We start from the raw sequence: 20,196 nt of genomic DNA, 5'->3' as shown, positions 1-20,196 counted from the left end.
AACAAAGAGAAGTGGGGGATTTGGTCAGGCATGTCCGAGGGCTTATATCGCTTCCCAGGGTCTGGTCTGTTTCAAGATAATATTCTCTCCAGATTTGGCCACTGTGACCAGGGGCTTTATGCATCACCAGTAAAAACCGCAAGGGAGTTGCAATACCGGGGGCTGGATGCCAAGGACTAAGCGATTACTTTTTTCAGTTAGTGCTCTGCCGATTAACTGGATTAGTGAAGTATGTGTAACCTTGAGAAAAGGAACAAAGAGTCATTAAATCAAGCAGTGAAGGGGAGAAACAAAGAGAAAACAACTGAATAGTAATCTATGAGGTGAATCAAGCTGTAAACTGACTAAGTGATTGATTTCTTAAGTTTCATCCTTACACTTTTGATGTCACCCTAGTAACTCTTCATAGCTTCCTCGCTCTCTCTCTAACAAGATATTTTAGGTTTATTTTGTACATTTCCCACCTCAGGGCCTGAATGAACTTTTTCTTCAAGAGACCCTGGTTATTGGTGGTTGTTTTTGTTTGTTTTGTTTTTAAGTGGAAAATGGTTATGTGAAGACCACAATTTGGATGCTAGAGATGCTCATCACTACTGGGTTGGTCATTGTTTCTAGGCCTCTTCAGTAAAAGATCTCCCTCTCTGTCTTTTCTTCCCTCTATCCTTCCTTCGCTCCTTTCTGTTTTTCTGCTCTTCTGTCTCCTAGCTCTGTGCTCACATACAGCAAGTCCTCATTTAACTTCATTGATAAGTTCTGCTACTTTAAGCAAAACAACTTATAATGAAACCAATTTTACCATAAACTAATTGATATAAACAAGAGTTAAGTTCCCATGATATGTCATGAATATTATAACAAAATGACATTAAATGAAAAGATGTTATTTGAGGACCTGCTATATATACATATTTTAGGATAAAATGCTTAATACCGCCAATTAAAATTTGGGAATGCTGCAGAGTTTTTTTAACCTCTATATTACATCTGTATCTCTCTCTCTCTCTCTCTCTTTTTTTTTTTTTTTCACAGAGACTCATAGTTCTCAGAGACATTGGGATTGGTAGAATCAGATCACCCTATAATTACTTACTTATTTGATCCCACATTACACAAATAATAGTCTTAGAATAACAATATTTTTTGTTTCAGGAAAAATTTTTAATTATGTTATTTAGTATTTTTTCTTTTGCTTTGATTTTCTTCACCAGAGATTTATACTAACTTTTATAGGGTAGATGCTGAGCAAAATTTGTCTTCATTGGTTGATGTGAGCTATTGTCTATTAGCTTTTAGCTATTCTCGCATGTGATGTGATCAGGGGTTGAGTAAATTTCCCCTTTGGTCTCATTCTCCTGAGCAGGGGAACTATGAGATGATGTTTGCTGTCTGCGCCTCATTCTCCCAAGCAGAGGAGACATGAGCCTGAGGTTGCTTTTCTGTCTTTTCTGTTTGCGCTTTGATCAGGTGCTGCGTAAATTTCCCCTTTGGTCTCATCCTCCCAAGCAGGGGAGATATGAGATGATGTTTGCTGTTCTGGCTGTACCGTGAGATGATGGTTAGCTTAGGGTTAAAGAAATTCTTGATCAGAGGTTGAGAGAATTCCCTCTTTGTTCTGTCTGTTTCACCCACATCAATGGATAAAGTGAAGAAATAGCTAAGTTATATCAGGACGATGTGACAGGCACGTTGCCAGGCTTTGGAAGACCTTGCGCAGATGGTCCCAAGCAAAAACAGTAGATATTGCTTGTCCGGATGAACTAGCCCTTCAGCCAGATAAGTAATATATTTTCTTTTTTTTTTTTTTTTTTTTTATCACTGACTGCTGGACCCTCCCAGAACTGACCATTCCCAGAGGGGGAGGCAGGAACAAGAAACTTGGCTCTAAGATACATCTGAGAAAATATATAAGACAGACCTCAGTTGGCAGTGTAATTATTATTATTATTTCATCATTTGGTCATTTGTCACTGGTGATTTTTCATCAGTCTAACATTTTGAAGACTTCCAGCAACATGCAGCTTGCAATACCAGGGAATGTCCTAACTTTCAGCCGCGAACTCGGCAAGGGCCAGCTGGTTCCTGACCTCTCCAGTGTTGTTCCCCACAGTTAGCCTTCCTAAGAACTTGTTAGCATCTAGAAAACTTGTGTGCAGCATGTTGCAGCTTACAACATCAGAAGACGTCCTAACTTCTAACAACAACAACAACAACAACAAAGACAACAACAACAGCATTCTTGGGAACTAACAAACAGCGGTGTGGGAGACGCCTGAATTTCTCTCGGCTACAGATCTGGCAAGGTTTTGATTTATGGCTTTTCCAGTGCTGTTCTCCCCCAGTTTGGTGAGCTTTTGACATCTACTCTAATAGTTACTATCCTATAGAGCTTTTGGATACTCCTTACTGATGTTATTTGTGTATTTAGTCAAGTGATTTTTGATCAATAGTAAACATATGTTGGGATCTCTTAAACTTATATGTATGTATACTCCTTTGACATGACATTGTTATCAATGTATATAGTTTAGTCTTAACCACATTTACTTTCTGTCATTAGCATATTCTATTAATTGCCTTTGTCTTTTGCTATTGCATATTGCTAAATAAATTGATTAGATATTAAATAAATAAATTAATTAACCCAATTCTAGTGTGTGCTCCCCCCCTTTTCTTTTCCCCCGGCTCATCATTACAACTGTGTATTGGATGTTCTTTGCCTCCTTTCAGTATTGTTACTTTCTCTCAAATCTTTTTTAGCTACTCATTTCTTTTGAATTTAAAAACTTGTCTCATTTTCATCTATTTTATTAAGGCATTATCTGTTGTGCTAATTCACTCTTGTATTTCTTGTTTAGTCTTTGTTTCTAAAATAAATTTATTTTATTTCTGATTCTTTTCTGAATTGTCACCTCATTTTGAGTTTCTTTGATCTGAATTATGTTGTTCTTTCATGTCTTGTATTATTTAACTTTTAGCTCTTTTTAAATTTGTTCTGTGAACGTCTTTCTGGCATGCTTTCATTTTTTGTAGTAAAATTATTCTGTTCTTTAGTCTGTTATAATCACTTTGTGTGGAATTTGACTTAATACTTTCCTGTCTCTTAATTAGTGTTTCCAAATTTTTAGAAGGCGTAGTGATTCAAGGTAGCTTTTCTAACTTCGGAAAGCTCTGTTTTCTGTTTTTTCTTTTGATAGAGTTCGAAACTATTGTGGCTTGCTTTTTGAACTGTTTCCCTCCCCCACCTTTATATAAATCTTTTCTTTTCTTCATCTTTTTCATCCCAGTCCTCTTCTCCTCTGATGCTACTTCTAGTGGTTATTACTCAGTGTAGGTCCCTGTCCTAGAAGGGAGCTGTGTGGCTCAGTTTTGAAAGTTCAAGTGGACTGAGCTTCTCCAGCCCTCTTACAGCAGGCCCCTGTGATTACCTGCTAATGGAGTCAGCACTCGCAGGTAATCACAGCAGTTTCAGCGGCTATTTGCAATCTGGCCTGCTGTGTACTCCAGTGAATTTCCTCAGCTACCCTGTTTCCCTGAAAATAAGACCTAGCCGGACAATCAGCTCTATTGTGTCTTTTGGAGCAAAAATTGGTATAAGACCTGGTATTATATTATATTATATTAAGACCGGGTCTTATATTAATTTTTGCTCCAAAAGATGCATTAGAGCTGATTGTCTGGCTAGGTCTTATTTTCGGGGAAACACAGTATTTGGGTGACCTATTCTTAGGTCTGTCAGATGCCCTATTGTATCCCTCTGCTTCCTCCCGCACAGAGCTGATATCATGCAGATTTATGCCTATTGTAGTTTGTCCTCATCTGTGGTCTGTGGGGCAGTTTATTACCAGGGTTTCTTTTTATTTGTTTGTTTTCATTTTTTCATAAATATTATTTATGAGTTTTTGGTTTTACTACCGTGTTTCCCCGAAAATAAGACCTATCTGGGAAATAAGCCCTAGCATGGTTTTTGAGGATGACATCCCCTGAACATAAGCCCTAATGCGTTTTTTGGAGCAAAAATTAATATAAGATCCGGTCTTATTTTCGGAGAAACACGATATATAGTTGTTCTGTTTGATTTGATGTGGTGTCTTGCGGGGCGGCCTGCGGGGTCTCAGCTCCCACTCTCCACATAAGAACGCAGGATGTGGCTAGGCCAAAAGGGAGCACCCATGGAGCCATAGGTAGGGGAGTCATATACCACTATAGTCTCACTGGAGGCTGGATTTACATGACTTACGACCTGTTGTCTGCTTTTCTGCCTGCCAATGGACCGACTCCACTCTCCAGTGCAGCCGCAGCAGTTATATCAGTGGCCAATAGGCTAACCAGCTACAGCTGACAGTGAACTAGCCACAGCCGACAGCCATCTACTACACGAGCCAGCACCTTTCCACGTGAGGCTGAGAGCCTGGAAACTGCTCTCTGGGGCTCTGTCCCCACACTCCACCCCTACAGGGTCTCGCCTCACAAACTACACGACCAGTGTTTTCCGCAAGAGTCCCTGTGAGAGGAGCCTGGATGTGAAAGCAATATCCTGGACACAGCCAGGCTCTCTGGACACAGCCAGGGTGTCTCAGGGCACCACCAGTCCTTCTGGGCACAGCCAGACTTCCTGGGCTTCTTAGGGTATCACCAGTCTCCTCCTTCCCTCCTGGCAGGTGGTACTGTCGCACTGTAACCACATTCCAGGGCTGTGGCAACACTTGAAGAGGGTGGTGAGCATGCCCGCGTGTCACCACTTTCACCACCCAGATCCAGAGACGGAACTCTCCTACCGACGTCTGTAAGCTGAGGCCCTGTAGCATGTCAACCCCTAGAATATACTCCGGAACGGGAGAGACATAAACCTTGTAGGTACGAGGGGGAAGCCTCCCTATACCCAGTGGTAAGGAAACAGCTTTTACAGTCACAGTCTGTGGGGATAGAGCCAGGAGTGCAATTTCCAGACTCTCGCCCTCACGTGGAAAGGTGCTCACTCGGGTAGTAAATGGCTGTCAACTGATTGGATGGCCATCAGCTGTGGCTAGTTGGCCGTCAGCTGTAACCAGTGAGCTATTGACCACTAATATAACTGCTGTGGCTACGCTAGCAGCAAATGGGGCTAGCAAGAAGATGGGGGCTGGCAAGTACAGATTGCAGTTAGGAAGATGGGTTGCAGGCAGTGTGTCTCCTGCTTCCTGTGTCTCCAACCCAGCCGCCAGCGAGAATATAGTGGTATGACTCCCCTACCTATGGCTCTGTGGGTGTTCCTTTTTGGCTTCACCATGTCCTGTGTTCTTATGTGGGGAGTGGGACCAGAGACCCCGCAGGCCGCCCTGCACGACACAGTCTTTCCCCCATAGCCATCAATGCAGATTGCTGGTCCAGGGCACAGTTCTAGGTTCCCATAAACAAGACTGTAGTCTGCGCCAGTGTCAACTAGGGCCAAAACCCTCTGCACATTAGAAGGGGACCAATGTATAGACTGTTCCATGTGGGGCCTCCGGTCCCTGCTCTTCCCCTCTGACCGGGTACCTTGGTCTCACCCCTAATCAAGCTGAAAGGAGTCGGCCTCAAGTGGCTGCATGAAGTCCTCGAGGGACATGGATCGCGCTTTCCCAGACTTCTCCTATAGGTTTCTCTGGAATTGCTGTTCTGGATGCAACTGTTTCCAAAGTTCCAACAAGAGTGCATTGGGTTGTCGGTCTATTTTCTCCTGCTCGACCCCTGCTGCCACGAGATCATGCCACATCTGTGTGCATGTTACTCTCTGAGGCCTGCGATCTCGCCCCTTTACTTTTGATTTGGCTTCCAGGTCTCAACTGTGCGGCACTCCTGTCTTAACTTCCTTCGCCTCCGGCTTTCACATCCCCTAGGGTGGCCATGGCAGTTGTAACTTCATGGATCCATCGCCCCACATAGGGTGTAAGAATGGCAACCAAGGATCCAAAAGCACTTGGAGGTGCAGTATCCAAAACCAAATCTCTCATGCTGGCTGTAAAAAGCTCGTCATTTGGCCCCTGCATATTAGGGTTGAAAATAGCATGTCTCATACCCATTTCACGGATGATTTGAGTAAGTTCAGTATATGACTGCCATTGACTCACAGTGTCTGGCAGCTCACCAGCCTGTCCCCATACTATGCGTACTGCAGCAGTGAGCCACTCCATTAGAGAATGGTTGCCCTGGTCGTGGGCCAAACTATGGCAGTTCTGTAACCTTTGTCACAGGGACGGATGCACTGTCACAAAGGGTAGCTTTTCCATCTTGCCTGGGGAGCAGAGAATGTTGTCTGCTCCCTCATCCCATAAACGTAATAGCCAAGCTGAGACTGGCTCTCCAGGACTCTGTCTGCACTGCCTCCCCAGCTCCTACAACTCAGTGGGAGTGTAAGGGGTGCAGGTTGTGAACTGAGTCACAGCTGGGTTGCCAGCAGCAACGCCCCTGGGGCCCAAAGGTTGTTCACGTTTTACCCTTTGCCTCAAGATTGGCCGGGCTTAGGGGTTTGGGAGCTACATTGTCTCCACTCACTTCCTCCGCCTCTGCCTCAGAGTCTCCACTGTGGGGCCCCTCTTCTAACAGGCGGACCGAGCTTCCAGGGCTTCCAACTGGGACACCTGGTCCGGCACCTGGGCCATTTCATTAAGCGCACTTTTCGTGTTGAGACTTAAGGCCGTGAGGAACATCCAGGCCACGTGGCCGGCTGTAGCCTTTGCCTCCTCCAGCAACCGCTCGGCCAGAGCCTGCAGGGCCCTCTCCACGCTGACCAGAGAGCCATCCATGTCCTCCCACCCCTCCTTGGGGGTCAAACTCCTGAGAACAGTGGCCACTGGACACCACACACTGTGTGGGGGCCACACGTCCTCCTACCTGGTGGGAATCCTGCTCGCCGTGCCAGGTGTCTGAGAGCGTGGTGGCCTCGGTGTATAATGTCCACAATCCTCGGAGCCTACAGCAGAAGCAGATCAATAAAAGGAGGACAACGCCTTCCTTGGCCAAGAGGGTGGTGTGCCATCTGGAGGCTCGAGTCTCCCAGGCAGACCACGCCTTCCGCTCCCAGCGTCGCTCCTCACGGGCCTCCCTGAAGCTGAACTATTTATTGTATGCACAAACTGCTCCACCATGCTTCGGTAGGTTGTGGCCGGCACCGTACCCCGCTTACGAAACTGAGCTTTTATACGTATAACCTGTCCGTTACCTTCTGGAGAGTTTCAGCCGGCACCATACCCTGCTCACTGCGCCATGTGTCCTGCGCGGTGGCCTACGGGGTCTCAGCTCCCGCTCCCCACATAAGAACGCAGGACATGGTGAGGCCAAAAAGGAACACCCACGGAGCCATAGGTAGGGGAGTCACACCACTACAGTCTCACAGGAGGCTGGAGTCACACGACATGCTACCTGCTGTCTATCTTTCTGCCTGCCAACCGACTCCACTCTCCAGCACAGCCACGGCAGTTATATCAGTAGGCCAATTGGCTAACCGGCTACAGCTGACAGTCAACCAGCCACAGCTGACGGCCATCTACTACCCAAGCCAGCACCTTTCCACGTTAGGCCGAGAGACTGGAAACTGCTCTCTGGGGCTCTGTCCCCACATGTGGGGATTTGGAAAGATTAAAAAACCATGCCACTATTACCCCCATTTTCCCTAAACACTGAACTCTTCAATCATGTTAAGAACAACGTTTTCTAAAATTTATTCTATTTCTCTTAATAAATATCTTTCAAAGGGAAGAGCTTCCTTTGATTTATGGAGTTGTCTTACTCCTTTTTTAAATAGTGTTCAAAAATATGGTGGCTTGATTTTTGAAATCTATGTCCCTCCTCTACCTTCATATGAACCTTTACTTACATGTAAACAATATCTTTGCATAGATGTCTGTCATGCGGGGTGTCCTGCGGGGTCTCTGGTCCCACTCCCCACACAAGAACGCAGGATATGGCTAGGCCAAAAAGGAACACCCACGGAGCCATAGGTAGGGGAGTCACACCACTACACTCTCACTGGCGGCTGGGTTGGAGACACAGAAAACAGGAGCCACACAATTCTCAACCCTCACTGCGCCGCTTGCAGGCTCAGCCCCCATCTTCTTGCTAGCCCCCCTTTTTTCTGCTTGCATAGCCACGGCAGTTACATTAGTGCCCAATGGCTCACTGGTTACAGCTGACGGCCAAGTAGCCACAGCTGATGGCCATTTGATCACAGTCGATGGCCATTTACTACCTGAGCCAGCACCTTTCTATGTGAGGCCGAGAGCCTGGAAACTGCTTTTTGGGGCTCTGTCCCCACAATGTCATTTTTATCCTCTCTCCCTCCCTCCCTCCCTTTCTTCCTTCCTCTCTTAAACTAAAACAAAACTGAATAAAAGCGTTGTTGGTGCTTTCAATTATTGACTTATATCCAAGAGAAATTGCAGCAAATGGTGATCAAGCCCCCCTGTATCCCTCACCCTCACCACTGTGGTGCGTGCTGCTCAACTTTCGATCGTGGACACTTCCTCTTCTTTGCTTACAAGCCTTCCCTGGCCACCAGAGCCTGCTTGGTTTACCTGAGCAGCAGGCTAGAAGAGCTAATGCCCCTCTGGGGAGCAGTCCTCAACGAATGACTGAGGAGAGTAGCTCTATATGGAAGAGGAAAAAAAGCCCACTCAAAGATGTCTGCATCCTAATCCCCCAAATCTGTGAATATATTACCTTCTGTGGCAAAAGTAATTCTGCAGATGTGGCTAAGTTACCATATTTTGCTGTATGTAATGCACAATTTTTTGCCCAAATTTGTGAGGGAAAAATAAGGATGCGCATTATACGTGGGTAGAATTAATTCTGTATCTATATAAATGTTTCTAATTCTTTTACTTATGCTTATGAGTTAAAAGAGTAACTCTAGAAATCAACACGATATCCGTATGCAAAATAATACCCTGGAATATGGTAATCGGTTTTGTTGCACTTTGGATGAACATGGCCTTCTATGATGCGTAAGTATCGTAAATCTGTTACCGGTACATAAAATTTCTTGTACCTTGTATCTCTTCTTGTGTTTTGTAATTACTTCTTACATAAAATTTCTTGTACCATAATATGCAAAAAAAATGCTAAAATTCCTTTATGATACAAAAAACAAGTACCTAAATGTAAACAAATTAAAATTTGAATTAAAAAATTAAAATGAAAGATATTTTTTTTCCTGAAAGTTTGGGCCAAAAACATAGGTTCACGTTATACATGGGGGTAATACTCTAATGATCTTGAAATAGAAGATTATCTTGGGTTATCCAGGTGGGCCCAATTTTATCACAGGGGTCCTTAAAAATGGAAGAAGGAGGTCACAGTCAGAAAGAAATTTGAAGGTGCTATGCTGCTGGCTTTGAAGATGGAGGAAGAGGCAGATGGTTTCCAGAAGCTGAAAAACCTGGACACAAATTATCTCCTAGAACCTCCAGATGCAACTCTGCTGCCACCTTGATTTTAGCCCAATGTGTTACATCTTGTACTTCCGATCTCCAGAACTATAAGATAATAAAGTTGAGTTATTTTAAGCAACCATATTTGTGGCAATTTTTTAATAGGAACAATAGGAAACTAGAATAATGGCTAAATGCCCCGGTTTCCTCAGGCCTTGAACGGAATAACTTTGAGGCATCTGTTCAATATTGGCTCTCGGAGTTCACAGAAGTGGGGATTCAGTGCCTTACCTACAGTGGTAAATTGCTAAAAAACAAACAACTTGTTAGCTTCCTTCCCTTTCCGGTATAACTTTTTCACTCCCCTGCTATGTTGGGAATACCTTCAAATAAAATGCTTGCCCTGAGTCCTTCACCTGGGATTGGCTTCAGTGGGAACCCAATCTAAAAGAGAACTGAGATAGCTTTGGTAAAAGACTGGTAAGTACTTACTCAAATTCATCAAGTTTGGATTGGAGGAAAAGAGAGTTTTATATTTATTATAATTTGTTTTTTTCAGTTCCAACATACAGTGATGCAGGGGCCTTGGAAAGTGAGGTGGAAGATTGAAACTCAGGTGGTCACAAAACATAGTCCCTACCATTGTTACAGAGCACCCCCCCACCCCCTTTTTTTTAACACGTTTATTGTGTGATTCTTCAGTTCTTAGAGTAAGGCTCTGCATGGGAGTTTCTGGAAGTAACTCCCAAGGCCTCCACTGCTACCATTGACTATGAATGTCGCAGAAAGTTTGAGCAGATGTTGCAGATTGGCTGACTCTACAACAGGTTTCTCAGCCATGGCACCATTGACGTTTTGGGCTGGATAATTCTTTGTTGTGCGGTCTGTTCTGTACTTTGTAGGATATTTAGCAGCATCCTGGGAACTCTACCCACTAGAAGCTATCATCACCCCTACCTCAGTTGTGACAACTAAAAATGTCTCCAGACATTGTCAAATATCTGACAGCATACCCCTTGGTGACAGCCACTCCTCTATAACTACAACTCTTTGGTATCCTGCCTCCGGTATTTGGAAGGCTGGCAAACTAGAGACCACATTACCCAGACTCCCTCGTGGTTAGGATTCTGCATGTGAGACTTGGAACATGGAAGTAAACATCATGAAGCAACAGCCATATAACTTTTCTGACAAGCACTGTCATTGAGGTATTTGTTTTGTTTTGTTTCTAGAAGAGCAGTGGTGAAATTTAGTCTCTGTCTTCATAGGGATTGAGTGCAGTGGCTGCCATGTGATTTTGTTATAACAGCCCTACTGGGTAACTGGATATTTTCTTTGCTGTATTTTTTTCACTATGTAGCAACTAAGTTGGTATCCTGATGCTTTGAAGACTTGAAATGTATCCTTTTCTGGTTAAACTAGCTATAGGTGATTCTGTTGTCTGAAACATAGTCATTTCTAGCAGGAATGCATACAGAAAGCATCACAACCTAAATTATGGCTTTAGCTTCATGAAGGAAGTAGGGAGAAAGATACAAGGATTTAAATTTTGTAGACTGGCAAGCTTATGAACTTAGTTATATGACATCAAACAATCATTGGATGGCAGAACACATGCTTGAAGCATGTAACATTAACCAAAATGTTAGGAAAATTCAACATGTTAGTGTGTATATGTGCTGATTCTTGCTGCTTTCAAAAAAGTCCTGCAAGAAATAGATCAATTCCAAAAAGAGCTGGAAGGAAATAGCACTTGGATAAGAGATGCCATGGGTCTGTGACCCGTCATCTGAATAGACGCAGCCTCCAGTAATTTGGAATCTTGCAGAGTTAGAAAATTCAACTGTGGTATTTCCTCAAATGAGTTTAAAACTTCTGCCCACACAAAAGTCTGCCCATAGATGGACGTATATAGCAGTTTTATTCACAATTGCCAAAAATTGGAGGTAGTCAAGCTGTCCTTCAGTAGGGGAATGGATAAATAAACTGGGGTACATCCAGACAATGGAATCATTCAGTATTAAAAAGAAATTAACTATCAAGCCATGGAAAAACATGGAGAAATCTTAAATTCGTATTATATAATACTAAGTGAAAGAAGGAAAACAATCTGAAAAGGCTACATACTATATGACATTCTAGAAAAAGCAAAACTATGGCCACAGTGGTTGCCAGGTGCTAGAGGGGAGGGAGGGAAGGATGAAAAGGCAGAGCACAGTAATATTTAGGGCAGTGAAACTACTTTGTGTGATACTGTAACAGTGGATAAATGTCAATATACATTTGCCAAAACCCATAGAAGGTACAACACCAAGAGTGAACCCTAACGTAAACTACGGATTTTGTGTGAGAATGATGTGTCAGTGTTGATTCATGTGCTACTCTGATGCAGAATCTCAATTTGTGGGAGAGGCTATGCTTGTGTGGGGGAAGGGAGTTTATAGGAACTCTATTTTCTGCTTAGTTTTGCTGTAAACCACAAAATTACTCTAAAAACTAAAATCCATTTTTAAAAAAATCATCTGCTTCCCTACCCCAACAGTGTTGACTCTGAAACTATAGCCTTAGAAGAAGATAGATTCTGATCTCATGTTTTTCTTCAAACAAGTCCCTTAAGAGTTCCTTGCCTGATAATGAAAGTTAGTTTATTGATAAAGATCAGATTAAAAATTACTATCCCATAGAATTACACATGACTCAGCAATCCCTCTTCTGGGTATCTACCCAAAATATCAAAAACCATTTATCCGTAAAGATATGTGTACCCCTATGTTCATTGAAACATTATTCATGGTGGCCAAGACATTGAAACAACCAAAGTGTCCTTCGATAGATGATTGGATAAAGACGATATGGTACACATATACAATGGAATACTACTCTGCCATAAGAAAAGGTGAAATACTGCTATTTGCGACAACATGAATTGTGTCTTGAGATTATCATGCTAAGAGAAATAAAGTCAGATAGAAAAAGTTGAGAACTATAGATTTCACTCATATGTGGGATATAAAACTGAAAGCAACAAATGAATGAGACAAACAAACAACCAAACAATCATAGACACAGACAATAGTTTAGTGGTTACCAGAGGGTAACGGGGGAGGGAGGGTCAAAATGGATAAAGGGGGTCAAATATATGGTGATGGAAGGAGAACTGACTCTGGGTGGTGAACACACAATGCAATATATAGATGATGTACACTTAAAACTTATGTAATTTTACTAACCAATGTCACCCCAATAAAGTTTTCAAAAATTAGAAAAAAAAAAAAAAGGATTCCAATCCCACCGTATCCTCTTTCAAATAGTTTCAGGATAGCTGTCATTATAAATGGGAGCTGGAGGATGGGCAGAACTTAGTGTCCAGTAAATCATCCAGGAATTTTTTTTTTCTAATTTGAAAGTAAGAGAAATTATTACTTTAAATAAGGCAACTTCTATAAATCAGAAATTATCATTAAAATGTTAATAGGCAAAACCAAACTATTTCCTAAAAATATAATAGGCAAGGTGAGAAGGGTTTAATATATTCAATATATACCTTATTAAATTTAAAAAATAGTAAACCACAGACTCCAATATCTTGCTAAGCAGTTAATTGTGCATGAATTACAATTCACAAATGATAAAATACCCTAAAATCTGTTCATCTTCATTAAACATAAAAATCCAGAATAAACTGAATGTTTTACTTTTAAAATTATGATGATCAGAACAAGATACTGCTAATGGGAAGGATACAGTCAACCAGATGTGGATACTCTCATAACTTTCCTCGAGGAATATACGTTGGTCTCTCTTGGAAGTTATGTAGCACTAGGTATCAAGAATGCTAAAAATGTTCATATCTTCAAGCCAGTAATTCTGCTTTTGGGAAATCATCCAAAATGCAGCAGAGCAAAAATGTTCATCTTTTTGTGAAAAATTGGAAAAACCTAAATGTCCTACATAGAAAAATGGCTAAAGAAATAGTGCTGTAATTATAAGCTAGAATATATTATCCAGCTTTTAAAATATGTGTCACTGGAGAGTATTCTTTCTAAATCACTTGGAAAAATGCCTATGATAAGGGTAGGGAGAGCAATCCTACAAGGCAGCTGGGCAGACAGCTAAAAATCTGCTCAAAGGTCGGGAAAAGTGCCTACCCCAGACCTGGGATTTTTGAATTTCCTTTCAAACCATTATGTTGGACAATTTAGATGTCTAATTATTTGGGTTAGCAACACTGACTCCAATCACCATTAAGGGATAAACAGGACCAAAATTTAGTCAGTAACCATTGTCATGGCTCTACCAGATGTTAAAATCTGAACAACTAAATTTCTGAACTGGATGGTGAATGGCAACTAGTTGCTGCCGTGAGCCCTTCCTTGGGACCCCTCATTTCGAATCTCCTCTTATTAAGCAACTAAAATGACTGGCACAGTTGGGGCCTCCAGGAAGTTTCTCCAGCTCTTTGGACAACGTGTCATCTGACAGGTCCTATACAGGAGACTATATATGTAATATACGCATATATAGTATATAAAATTTCCATTTCAGGACAAACTTCTCCCAAATTCTTTCTTGAACCTTCCTCCAAAATGAAACTAACGCAATTTAGTTTTGCTTCAAATTACTATTTGCTTCATTTTCATATTCTTTTTTTAACATAACGCCATATAAATAAGGAGAGGATTCTGTTGCTAATACAAATGTGACTGGAGTATGTACAGTGCAGCTCTGAAAAAGCCTTTACCTTTATTTGGTCCAATTCCCTCTATGCTCTTAGCTACTTTCACTTTTATAGTTAAAAGAATTTGAATTCTTCGTATTCCTACCTGTTTTCTAATGCTTGTTTTTTCCCCCACTATTTTCCTCATTGATTTGGCTGATCTTCACAATTCCTCCCAAACTGACTACTTTAATCCTGCTATTTATACCAACTAGCTTTCATGCCTTCCTACCTTTTAAGAATAAATTCCCTGTATGAGAAAATATTGTCCATCGAACAAGGGCAAAGGGAAAGCAAAATACAATCTGTATGTTCCATATTGTCAGAATTACAAGAAGCAGACTCTAAAACAGGATGAAATGTGCAAGGATTAGATTATGTGAAAGGCCTGTGAGAAAAAATGAGGAGGCAGGAGCTGGTAAAACTACCAGACCATAAAACAAGCTTGGTGTTGAGTGACAAGAGCAGGAAGTAGGTTCGATGGAAACATCCTAAACTGCTGTTGAACTGCAAGGAAGGTTTGGCAAGGCTGCAGGGGACGCCTGAGGCCAAAGTTTGTCTTTGAAGGAGTCCTGTGTCCCCCAGAAATGGTCCTGCTTTGGTATTTCTGTTGCTTTCAGTCACTGGCTAGGAAGCAGGGACTCATGGGGCAAGTGGGGTGATGAACTTCAGAGTGCAGAACCTAGGGATCCTGTTCAATAACACCCCTTGTAGTTTGAAATCTACAACATATGCCACCCTTTTTTTTATGTACCCCCCCCCACCACCCAGTCCCCCTTGGAAAAACAAGTTCATGGCTTCAGACCCTAACGTCTTGAAAAGCATGCACACGTGCACAGAAGTAAAAGATAAAACAATTTGCAAAGCAGTGATGCATGCATAAGTTGGTATCATGAGAAAAGCAGAGATAAACATACGCAATGGCATAAAAAACATAAACACATAAAAAATAGTACACACAGGTGCATAAGATTTGGAGAAGCCAATTCTCTTTCTGCATATGCTTCAGATACAAATAGACAAGACATAGAAAGTCTATACTTTTCTGTCTGAGTGGGAAGAAAGAAAGGAGAATGAATTTATCAGGATACTAGTTTTGTGCCAGGCACTGGGGTAGGTGGTTTCCTGTATGTTAACTTAAAATATACAGTGTTATTCATGTTCCTTATTGAATACTCATAACCTTCCAGGTAAGTGTTATCATTCCTGCTTTACCAATGAAGTAATGGGATTCAAAGAGGTAATAAATTCAAGGTTAAGTAACTTGTCTAAGGTCACACCTCTGGTAAATGATAGAATCAGAATACATTTCAAGTCTGTCAGTAGGGAAGTATGGAGAGAAGGGCATTCGTGGGTGCTCTCTGTAGATACATTTTTATTTTTTTTTATTGCAAGAAAATATTTTCCGCAAAGAATCTTGAGTCTCCTGACTTTTGCAGCTGAGGGTATTTTATACCGTCTTTTTGGATCAACCCTATCCACTTCAAAGTATGGAATCAATCCTCTCACCAAAAGGGCACGTTAGGAGCCGAGGGGAGGAGCTCAATATCAAGCCAGCATCCTTGCCGATCTCAGGTGTGGTGCCAGTGACTAGGATTCTTTTCTGTATCCAGCTTCAGCAAGTGGTCCCTGCTTGGTTACCATTCATCCCTCCAGTCTTGTTACTGCATGGCTGCTTTAACCCCTTCCAGACTTTTGGAGGGTTAGAGTTCTTTCCTTGAGGGACAGTCCCAATGGCTGGGCCCTTTTTTAGAGTTCTTGTCCTCAAGCCTCTCATTCTTTCTGCCCTTTACTTCTGAGGCCTCTCTGCATGCCTGATTCATCCTGTGAATCTTTCTGGAATTCAGAATATCTTTATAATCTGCTACATTTCTCTGCTAATCAAAGCCTTGTTATGACAGTGTCGTGCAGGGTGTCAGGCAGGGTCTTAGCTCCCGCTCCCCACACAAGAACACAGGATATGGTGAGGCCAAAAAGGAACACCCACGGAGCCATAGGTAGGGGAGTCATACTACTATATTCTTGCTGAAGGCATCCGCCTCTCTGCAATCTGCTCTTGCTAGCTCAGCCACAATCTTCTTGGTAGTCCCCCATATTTTTTGCTGCTAGCGTAGCCACAGCAGTTATATTAGTCCAATGGATCACTGGTTACAGCTGACGGCCAACTAGCCACAGCTGATGGCCATCCAATCACAGTTGACGGCCGTTTACTACCCAAGTGAGCACCTTTCCACGTGAGGCCGAGAGCCTGGAAACTGCACTCCTGGCTCTGTCCCCACAACAGTTACCATCAGAGTCTTTATCTCTATGCAACAATGACTCCCATTAGCAAATAAACATTTCAACTTGTACCACCATTGTTATTTTTTTGGCTTACTAATACAGAGTTTCCTGGTATCCATCTTGTCTAAATGACTTTTGGTTCATGAATAATTATAGATGAAATTTCTGATCACTTTGCATACACTACCTCAGATAACCATTGTAACAGATAGATATTATTACAGCACAGGAAATTGAGATGTGGAGTAGATTTGGTGCTCTGGAAATAGAGAGATAGATTAGGGATCAACACCTGTGAAAGGAAGGGGGCAGAAGCAAGACTGGACAGAGGAAGAAGTCAAGCTGTGATATAGGCCTGACATAACCTTATAGCCAACTGGGAGCTCTAGGTCAAGTATTACCCATCAGCATACTATGTAAGGCCGAAATGACCAGCCCTTTATACACTTTCCTTGCCCCATCACTAGATGGATGCAGGCTGTCGTGGGAAAGCATGACCTTGGACAAGGTGAGTCCTAATTGAGCTGAATATGAAGGAGTTTACACCTGAAAGCTGTCTGCTTGCTGCATTTGCCACAACTAAGAGCAAATCGGTTGGAATTGAAAGGAGATCTGAGTGGTGTATCTTGTGTCTACTGAGACGATAAGAATCTAGGAAATCTACGAAAGATTCTACAGCTAGTAAACAATAAAGATTTGATATCAAATCTTTTGTGACGCAACAGTCCATGCCCCTCACCAATTCATAATTGGTTTCTAAATATCCATTCAAAGCAACTGTATCAGAATCATCTTAGGGGATTTCTATATTATTATTTTTTTTCAATTTGTTGGCATTCAATATTATTTTATATTAGTTTCAGGTGTACAGCAGTGTTTAGACATTTATATAATTTATATAATTCCCTGATTAGTCTATTACTTACCTGGTACCATACAGAGTTGTTGAAACATTATTGACTATATTCTCTATGCTGTTCTTTACATCCCCTTGACTATTTTGTAACTACCAATTTGTATTTTAATCCCTTCACCTTTTTTACCCAACTACCCAACTTCCTTCCCCTTTAGTTTTTCTGTATCTGAGTCTGTTTCTGTTTTGTTTGCTTGTTTATTTTGTTCTTTAGATTCCACATATAAGTGAGATCATATGGTATTTGTCTTTCTCAGTCTGACTTATTTCACTTATCATGATACCCTCTTGGTCCACCCATGTTGTCACAAATGATAAGATTGCATTTTTTTATGGCCGAGTAATATTCCATTGTGTATATGTACCACTTCTTTATCCAGTCGTCTACTGATAGGCCCCTAGGTTGCTTCCATATCTTGGCTATTGTAAATAGTGCTGCAATGAACATCAGGGTGCATATATTTTTCTTGAATTCATGTTTTGTATTTCTTAGGATAAATATCCAGAAGTGGAATTGCTGGGTCATAAGGTAGTTCTATTTTTAATTATTTATGTAACCTCCAAACTGTTTTCCATAGTGGCTGCATGAACTTGCAATCTCACCAACAATGCATGAGGGTTTCCTTTTCTTCGCATCCTTGTCAGCACTTTTTGTTTGTTGATTTATTGATGATAGCCATTCTGACAGGTGTGAGGTGATACCTCATTGTGGTTTTAATTTGTATTTCTGTGATAGTGACATTGAGCATCTTTTCATATGTCTATTGGCCAGGTGTGTGTCCACTTTGGAAAAATGTCTATTCAGGTCCTCTGCCCATTTTCTAATTGGATTGTTTGGGTGTTTTTTGGTATTGAGCTGTATGAGTTCTTTATAAATTTTGGATATTAAGTCCTTATTAGATGTGTCATGGGAGAATGTCTTTTCCCATTCAGTAGACTGTCTTTTTGGTTTGTTGGTGGTTTCCTTTGCTGTGCAAAAACTTTTTAGTTTGATGTAGTTCCATTTGTTTATTTTTGCTTTTGTTTCCCTTACCTGAGGAGGTACATTAGAAAAAAATATCACTAAGAGCAATGTCAGAGAGTTTACTGCCTCTGTTTTCTTCTATGAGTTTTATGGTTTTGGGTCTTACATTTAAGTCTTTAATCCATTTTGAGTTTATTCTTCTATATGGTATGGGTGATCTAGTTTCATTTTTTTGCATGTATCTGTTCAGTTTTCCCAACACCACTTATTGAATAGACCGTCTTTACCCCAGTGAATATTCTTGCATCCTTTGTCGTAGATTAAATGATCATATAGGCATGGACTTATTTCTGGGCTCTCTATTCTATTCCATTGATGTATGTGCCTGTTTTTATGCAAGTACCATGCTGTTTTCTATATGTTCTGCTGAAGCAAGCACAGTATCATGCTGGTTTGATTACTATAGCCTTGTAGTATGGTTTGCTATCGAGTAGTGTGATATCTCCAAATTTGTTATTCTTCCTCAAAATTGCTATGGCTATTCAGCATCTTTTGTGGTTCTATATAAATTTTAAGATTCTTTGTTCTAATTCTATGAAAAATGCCATTGGTATTTTGACAGGGATTGCATTGAACTTACAGATTGCTTTGGGTAGTATGGACATTTTAACGATGTTAATTCTTTCTATCCATAAGTACTGTATATGCTTCCATTTATTTGTATCTTCTTCAATTTCTTTCTTCAATGTCGTATATTTTTCGAATACAGGTCTTTTACCTCCTTGGTTAAATTTATTTCTAGGTATTTTATTTGTTTGATGAATTGTAAATAGGATTTTTCTCTTGCTTTCTCTTTCTGACAGTTCATTATTGGTGTATAAAAATGCAACTGATTTCTGAATATTAATTTTGTATCCTGCTACTTTACTGAATTCATTTATCAATTCTAATAGTTTGGGTGGAACCTTTAGGGTTCTCTCTATATAATATCATGTCATCTGCAAATTGTGGCAGTTTTACTTCTTTCTTTCCAATTTGGATGCCTTTCATTTATTTTTCATGTCTGATTGCTGTGGCTAAGACTTCCAATACTACGTTGGATAAAAGTGGTGAAAGTGGGCATCTTTCTCTTGTTCCTGATGTTAAGGAGAATGGTTTTAGCTGTTCCCCATTTAGTAGGATGTCATTTGTGTGTTTGTTGTACATGGCCTTTATTATGTGGAGGTATGGTCCCTCTATTTCCACTTTGCTGAGAGTTTTTATCATAAATCAATGCTGGATTTTGTCAAATGATTTTTCTGCACCTATTGATATGACCATACGATTTTTAACTTTCATTTTGGTTATGTGGTGTATCATGTTAATTGATTTACAAATATGGAACCTCCTTGAATGCCAGGAATGAATCCCACTTGATCATGGTGTATGATCTTTTTAATGTATTGCTGAATTCAGTTTGCTAACACTTTGTTGAGGATTTCTGCATCTATATTATTAGGAATATCAGCCTATTGTTTTCTTTTTTTGTAATATCTTTTTCTGGTTTTGGAATCAGGGTAATTGTGGCCTTGTAAAATGAGCTTGGGAGCTTTCCCTCCTCTTGGATTTTTTTGAATAGTTTCAGAAAGATAGGTGTTAATTCTTTGAATATTTGGTAAAATTCACCTGTGAAGCCATCTGGTCCAGGACTTTTGTTTCTTGGGAGTAGTTTGATTACTGATTCGATTTCATTAGTAGTAATCTCTCAGTTCAGATTTTCTGTTTCTTCTTGATTCAGACTTGGAGGAGTTTAAGTTTCAAGGAATTTATGCATTTCTTCCAGATGTCCACTTCATTGGCATATAATTGTTTGCAATATTTTCTCATAATCCTTTGTATTTCTTGGGTTTCAATTGTCACTTCTCTTTCACTTCTGATTTTATTTATTTGGGTCCTT

General features: G+C 41.0%; 1 protein-coding gene across 1 annotated transcript in view; it reads left to right on the top strand.

Annotated features, from left to right (window-relative positions):
* The first annotated feature begins 1,902 nt into the window (after window positions 1-1,902).
* Window positions 1,903-20,196, top strand: part of BTLA (B and T lymphocyte associated) — a 56,497-nt gene continuing 38,203 nt past the window's right edge. The window contains exon 1 of the mRNA XM_033121286.1: window positions 1,903-2,343. The gene's annotated coding sequence lies outside the window, so the exon portion shown is untranslated. The remainder of the gene's footprint in view (window positions 2,344-20,196) is intronic.

This window comes from Rhinolophus ferrumequinum, chromosome 2 (assembly GCF_004115265.2).
Source record: "Rhinolophus ferrumequinum isolate MPI-CBG mRhiFer1 chromosome 2, mRhiFer1_v1.p, whole genome shotgun sequence".
NCBI lineage: Eukaryota > Metazoa > Chordata > Mammalia > Chiroptera > Rhinolophidae > Rhinolophus > Rhinolophus ferrumequinum.
Note: the sequence above shows the minus strand (reverse complement) of the source record. Positions and strands in the feature narration are given on the sequence as shown.